This window comes from Pongo pygmaeus, chromosome 3, assembly GCF_028885625.2.
Source record: "Pongo pygmaeus isolate AG05252 chromosome 3, NHGRI_mPonPyg2-v2.0_pri, whole genome shotgun sequence".
NCBI lineage: Eukaryota > Metazoa > Chordata > Mammalia > Primates > Hominidae > Pongo > Pongo pygmaeus.
Genome location: NC_072376.2, coordinates 38,871,289 through 38,877,448, shown reverse-complemented (window position 1 = coordinate 38,877,448; position 6,160 = coordinate 38,871,289). Strand labels below are relative to the sequence as shown.

The following is a 6,160-nucleotide window of genomic DNA, read 5'->3' as shown; positions in this document are numbered from 1 at the left end:
AGGCAGTTGTGGTGGTGGGGACTTGTAGTCCCAGCTATTTGGGGGGCTGCAGTGAGAGGATCACTTGAGCCAGGGAGGTTGAGGCTGCAGTGAGCCAAGATTGTGCCACTGCACTCCAGCCTGGGCAACAGAGTGAGATCCCATCTCAAAAAAAAAAAAAAAAAAAAAAGGCCAGGCACTGTGGCTCATGCCTGTAATCCCAGCACGTTGGGAGGCCAAGACGGGCGGATCATGAGGTCAGGAGATCGAGACCATCCTGGCTAACACAGTGAAACCCTGTCTCTACTAAAAACACAAAAAAATGAGCCGGGAATGGTGGCGGGCACCTGTAGTCCCAGCTACTCGGGAGGCTGAGGCAGGAGAATGGCGTGAACCCAGGAGGCGGAGCTTGCAGTGAGCTGAGATCATGCCACAGCACTCTAGCCTGGGCGACAGAGTGAGAGTCTGTCTCAAAAAAAAAAAAAAAAGGCATTAACTTTGTTAGTCACTCTTTAGAGACTTATCCTAGCTTTCCAGAGCATGTGGTCCCCAACTAGCTGTTATCATCACCACATACTGGGAGTGTGTTCAAGTTTTAGACCAAAAACTCAGGAAGAAATATATCATTAGTGTTTGTCTTGCAAAATAGTATGTATAAGCAGAGGATAAGTTGGATACAGTGACCGCTTGCTCCCTTCTTCCCTTCCTTTTTCTTGAATACAGACATGTAAGAGACTACTCACTAGATAATGCTAGTAACATGGGAGATTATTTTAGGTGCATATACATCTTTCTTAATTTTAATAGGCATTTATTTTACGGGCATTAGAATAAACATAATTTATAAATTGCATTAGCATATAAACTTGGATGCTCCAAGAGGGACCCAATATTATAGTGTCTTAAGCAGAATAGTAATGTATTTCTCTCTCACATAAAAGTCCAGGTAGGTGGTCAAGGGCTGAAAAAGGCCCAAGCCTTCCTCATCTGGTCGCTCTGCTGTCCTTGACACAAGTCTTCCATCTCATGTCCAGGATGGCTGCTCCCACTCTAAACATCATGTTTTCATTCTAGCCGGCAAGGAAAAAGGAAAAGAGGAAGAGAAAGGTACCACCTGCTCTTTAAAAGCAGATTCAAAAATAGCAGCCCCAGCTGGGCGCAGTGGCTCGCGCCTGTAATCTCAGCACTTTGGGAGGCCAAAGCTGGCAGATCACTTGAGGTCAGGAGTTTGAGACCAGCCTGGCCTACATGGTGAAACCCCATCTCTACTAAAAATATAAAAAACTAGCTGGGAGTGTTGGCGCGTGCCTGTAATACCAGCACTTTGGGTTGCCGAGATGAGTGAATCACTTGAGTCCTCGAGTTCCAGACCAGCCTCGGCAACATGGTGAAACTCCGTCTCTACTAAAAACACAAAAATTAGCCGGGCATGGTGGTGCATGCCTGTAATCCCAGCTATTCAGGAGGCTGAGGCACGAGAATCACTTGAGGTGGAGGTTGCAGTGAGCCCATATCTCATGACTGTACTCCAGCCTGGGCGACAGAGCGAGACTCCGTCTCAAAAACAAAACAAAACAAAAACATCTCCTGCTACTCCTCTTTCAAGTTTCTGTATTAAATTTAACTGGAAAGTATCCAGACATTCCAAGATGAGGTGTTTTACCATTTTAAAAAATTATTTACTATTTTTTTCTTTTTAAGCTATGCTATTAACTGAAATTTACTATTATTTAGCTATATTAGAACTGTTCTCAATACTGTGCAACCAAAACAAATAAGTAGACTCTTGAGGCTGAAGACAGCAACTGTTATCCATAAATCCCAATTTTGCATGTGTATCAAAATTGCTTCATTTTACTTATTCACTATTTTTATTTACAGAGTAAATGTTACAAATCTGAAACTTTAACATACACTGTGCTAATAAAATGTCATTTTAATTATTTTACATTGAAGTTCCATGAGATTTTTACATTGAAGTTCCATGAGATTTTATTATTTATTTTTTAAATTGAACTTCATCCTTTTGTAACAAAAAATTAAAAATTTTTGTTGACTCTGTTTGAACACAACAGACTAGGAACTCTTCCCTAGACAGTGTTAGAGAATTGGCAAAAAATGTCACCAGCAATTTTTAGAACTTTCTGGTGGTCCACACTCGGCCAAATCATCTTCAAAAAGAAGGCTCAAATCAGGCCCGGTCCTGACCCCCAGGCACAGACCCGGGGGACCACCTCCGAGACACCATGTTTCTTGCCAATCCGGGTCAACTTCCTGACAGTCTATCGCGTGCGGGAGCAAAGGGACTTAACAGTCACTCTTCCACAGTTTAATTGCTTTGTCATGTTCTAGCGCAGCAGAGGTGATGATGTTTTCTGTCAGGTGACAAGCTGTTGAGATCACAACATCTGTGTGGCCTTGTAATTTCTGTACAATCTCTTTCGTCTGAAGGTTCCAGATGTAAAGAAGATTATCCTCCAAGCCAGACACAATCCACTTCCCGCCAGTAACAGAGAAACTGGCAAATATGCAGTATTTCTCGTTCTTGTGGCCAGTGTATGTCTTCAGGCACTTGCCTTTGCTGTAGTCCCAGAGCTTTGGAGTGTTGTCCAGTGTGGCAGCCAGGATGTATCTGCCGTTCTGGGAGAACTTCATGAAAGACACCGGGGGTTGTCATCATCAGTGAGCGTCTTCAGGCACTGGCCTGAGGCGGTGTCCCAGATGTGACAGAGACCATCATAGCTACTTGAAACTATCAAGAATCCATCACGATTAAAATGAATGGCCGAGACTGGATCCGAGTGAGCTAGCAGTCTTGAGGCACTTCCCTGTTTTCACATCCCATATCCTCACACTTTCATCAAAGGATCCTGAGACAGTAAGGCTGGACTGGTGATTGAAGTTACAGCAAAAGACGTAATTACCGTGTCCCTTCAGGGTTTTCAGACACTTTCCCGAGCTCACGGCCTGTATCTTCAAGGTTTTGTCATCTGAGGCGGAAACAAAAAGGTTAGAATCTGACGACCAGGCTGCATCGGATATTCCCAGCTTGTGATCAGACGGTTTTCTCAAATTTCCCATCTTATGAGTCCCCCAAATTTTAATGAGTTTATCAGCAGATGAACTTGCCAGCCACTCTCCATTCGGGCTGAATTTCACGGAGGACACTGCTTTGGTGTGGCCAGCAAGGGTGAACTTTGGAGCATAGTTTGGTTTCAGGGGCTAAGGCTTGCTCTGAGTGGTGGATGATGAAGGGGTCGGCTGTGCTCTCGTGGCCTCGGTCTCGGGCTTCCTCTCCTCCATCGCCGTGGCTCTGACGCTGGCCGCACAGGGGACGTGGACGGAGGGTCCTGGTGACAGAGGCAGTCTGCCAGGCTGCTGCGGAGGGCCGGGCGCTGGGGGCGTCGGCAGACCCCGCCTGGGCGGGATCGCGGACTATTCATTTATTTTTTTGAGACAAGAGTTTCACTGTGTTGCCCATGCTGGAATGCAGTGGTGCATTTTCGGCTTACCGCAACCTCTGCTTCCTGGATTCAAGCGATTCTTGTGCCTCAGCCTCCTGAGTAGCTGGGACTACAGGCACGTGCCACCACACCCAGCTAATTTTTTATATTTTTAGTAGAGACGAGGTTTTGCAATGTTGGCCAGGCTGGTCTCAATTCCTGATATCAGGTTATCCGCCCGCAACGGCCTCCCAAAGTGTTGAGATTACGGGCGTGAGCCACCGCGCCGACTGAGAATTTTATTTCACCAAATGATTCTCCTGCTAACAAATGTTTAACTGCCATTGGCCTACACTGTGCAAAAGGCCTAACTATTAGATAATATCTAGAAATGTCACAAAATTAGCCTGAAAAGTAATCCATTTTTTTCCTGTAAAATAAGTTAACGGAGCTTGAGATGTTTCTATTTTAAGTTGGTAGGGTTAGGCCCGGTGGTGGCTCACAAATCCCAACATTTTGGGAGGCCAAGGCGGGCAGATCGTTTGAGGCCTAGAGTTCGAGACCAGCCTGGCCAACACGGTGAAACCCCACCTCTACTAAAAATACAAAAATTAGCTGGGCGTGATGGTGTGCGCCTGTAATCCCAGCTACTTGGGAGGCTGATGCAGGAGGATCACTTGAACCCAGGAGGCAGAGGTTGCAGTGAGCTGAGATCATGCCGCTGCACTCTAGCCTGGCAGAGTGAGACTGTCTCAAAACAAAAGAAAGTTGGGGCTGGGCGCAGTGGCTCACACCTGTAATCCCAGCACTCTGGGAGGCCGAGACGGGTGGATCAAGAGGTCAGGAGATAGAGACCATCCCGGCTAGCACGGTGAAACCCCGTCTCTACTAAAAATACAAAAAACTAGCTGGGCATAGTGGCGGGCGCCTGTAATCCCAGCTACTTGGGAGGCTGAGGCAGGAGAATGGCATGAACCCGGGAGGCGGAGCCTGCAGTGAGCTGAGATTGCGCCACTGCACTCCAGCCTGGGCGACAGAGCGAGACTCCGTCTCAAAAAAAAAAAAAAAGAAAGTTGGTAGGGTTAAAATTGCATCCCAAAATTTACTAGGATCTATAAAGACACACATTACTCCAGGCTGGAGTGCAATGGTGTGATCTCGGCTCACTGCAACCTCTGCCTCCCAGGTTCAAGGATTCTCCTGTCTCAGCCTCCTGAGTAGCCGGGATTACAGACATGTGCCACCACACTTGGTTAATTTTTTTATTTTTAGTAAAGACAGTGTTTCACCATGTTGTTCAGGCTGGTCTCGAACTCCTGACCTCAGGTGATCCACCTGCCTTGGCCTCCCAAAATGTTGGGATTACAGGTGTTAAGCCACCATGCCCGGCCCATGCATTACTTTAAAAAAATTTTTTTGAGACACAGTCTCCGTCACCCAGGCTGGAATACAGTGATGTGATCTTGGCTCACTGCAACCTCTGCCTGTCAGGTTCAAGTGATTCTCCTGCCTCAGCCTCCCAAGTAGCTGAGATTACAGGCATGCGCCACCACGCCCAGCTAATTTTTTGTATTTTTGGTAGAGATGGGGGTCTCACTGTGTTGCCCAGGCTAGTCTCAAACTCCTGAGCTCAACTGATTCACCCGCCTCAGCCTCCCAAGGTGCTGGGATTACAGGCGTGAGCCACCACACCTGGCAAGGACGTGCATTACTTTTATAATACTGGCTCGTTATAAGAATTCAAAACAGAATTGGCTATCCACTTTACATATTTTACAACATGGCCACGTAAAAGTGTCCTTTTAGATATGCAGAAAAAGTAGAAAGGCAGGATTCAGTCAAAAGATGAATCTGAGTTATTAGTATTTTGGAAGGAAATTCCTTTCTCAGGTCTTTACCATCATATAATACAACCAATGTGAGTAATGAAAGGAATAGGACATGTGGATTTAGCAAGCTACTATACAAATAAGGGTTAATATTTCTAGGTTCTATTTCCTTGTCTTAGGCAGCATTATGGCCTTGGTTTTTTCAGAGGGACCAAATGTGATCAGCATAAAACTATTTTGCAGGTTCTGAAGTAGTCACACCAATGTAAAAAATTAACATTTATTCTTTTTTTTTTTTTTTGAGACAGTCTCACTCTGTCACCCAGGCTGGAGTGCAGTGGCACAATTATCGCCTCACTGCAATCTCCGCTTCACAGGCTCAAGTAATTCTCGTGCCTCAGCCTCCCGAGTAGCTGGGATTACAGGCACCTGCCAACACACCTAGCTAATTTTTTTATTTTTAGTAGCAATGGAGTTTCACCAGGTTGGCCACGCTGGTCTCAAACTCCCGATCTCAGGTGATCTGCCCACCTTGGCCTTTCAGAGTGCTGGAATTACAGGCATGAGCCACCACATCTGGCCAACATTCACTCTTAAGCCTTTCTAAATTATTCCAATATTATAAGGACAAATGCTAATCTGATGAGTTTCAATCTACATTGAATGAATGCTAAAGTTGAATGAAATGCTAAACTGATGAGTTTCAATTTATGTTGACTGTTTCATCACAGTAACATAAATGAAGTTTTTATTTTTCATAAATGAAATGTAATGATGATGTTAACAGTGGATTGGAAAATCTTCTGGAAGTTTTTGGGTTTTTGAGACAGAGTCTGGAGAACAGTTGTAGTGCCCAGGCTGGAGAGCAGTGGCACCACCTCAGCTCATTGCAACCTCTGCTTTCCAGGT

General features: G+C 45.5%; 1 pseudogene; it reads right to left on the bottom strand.

Moving 5' to 3' along the window:
- Positions 1–459: 459 nt before the first annotated feature.
- LOC129034876 (WD repeat-containing protein 5-like) lies at positions 460–5,559 on the bottom strand (annotated as a pseudogene).
- Positions 5,560–6,160: the final 601 nt, after the last annotated feature.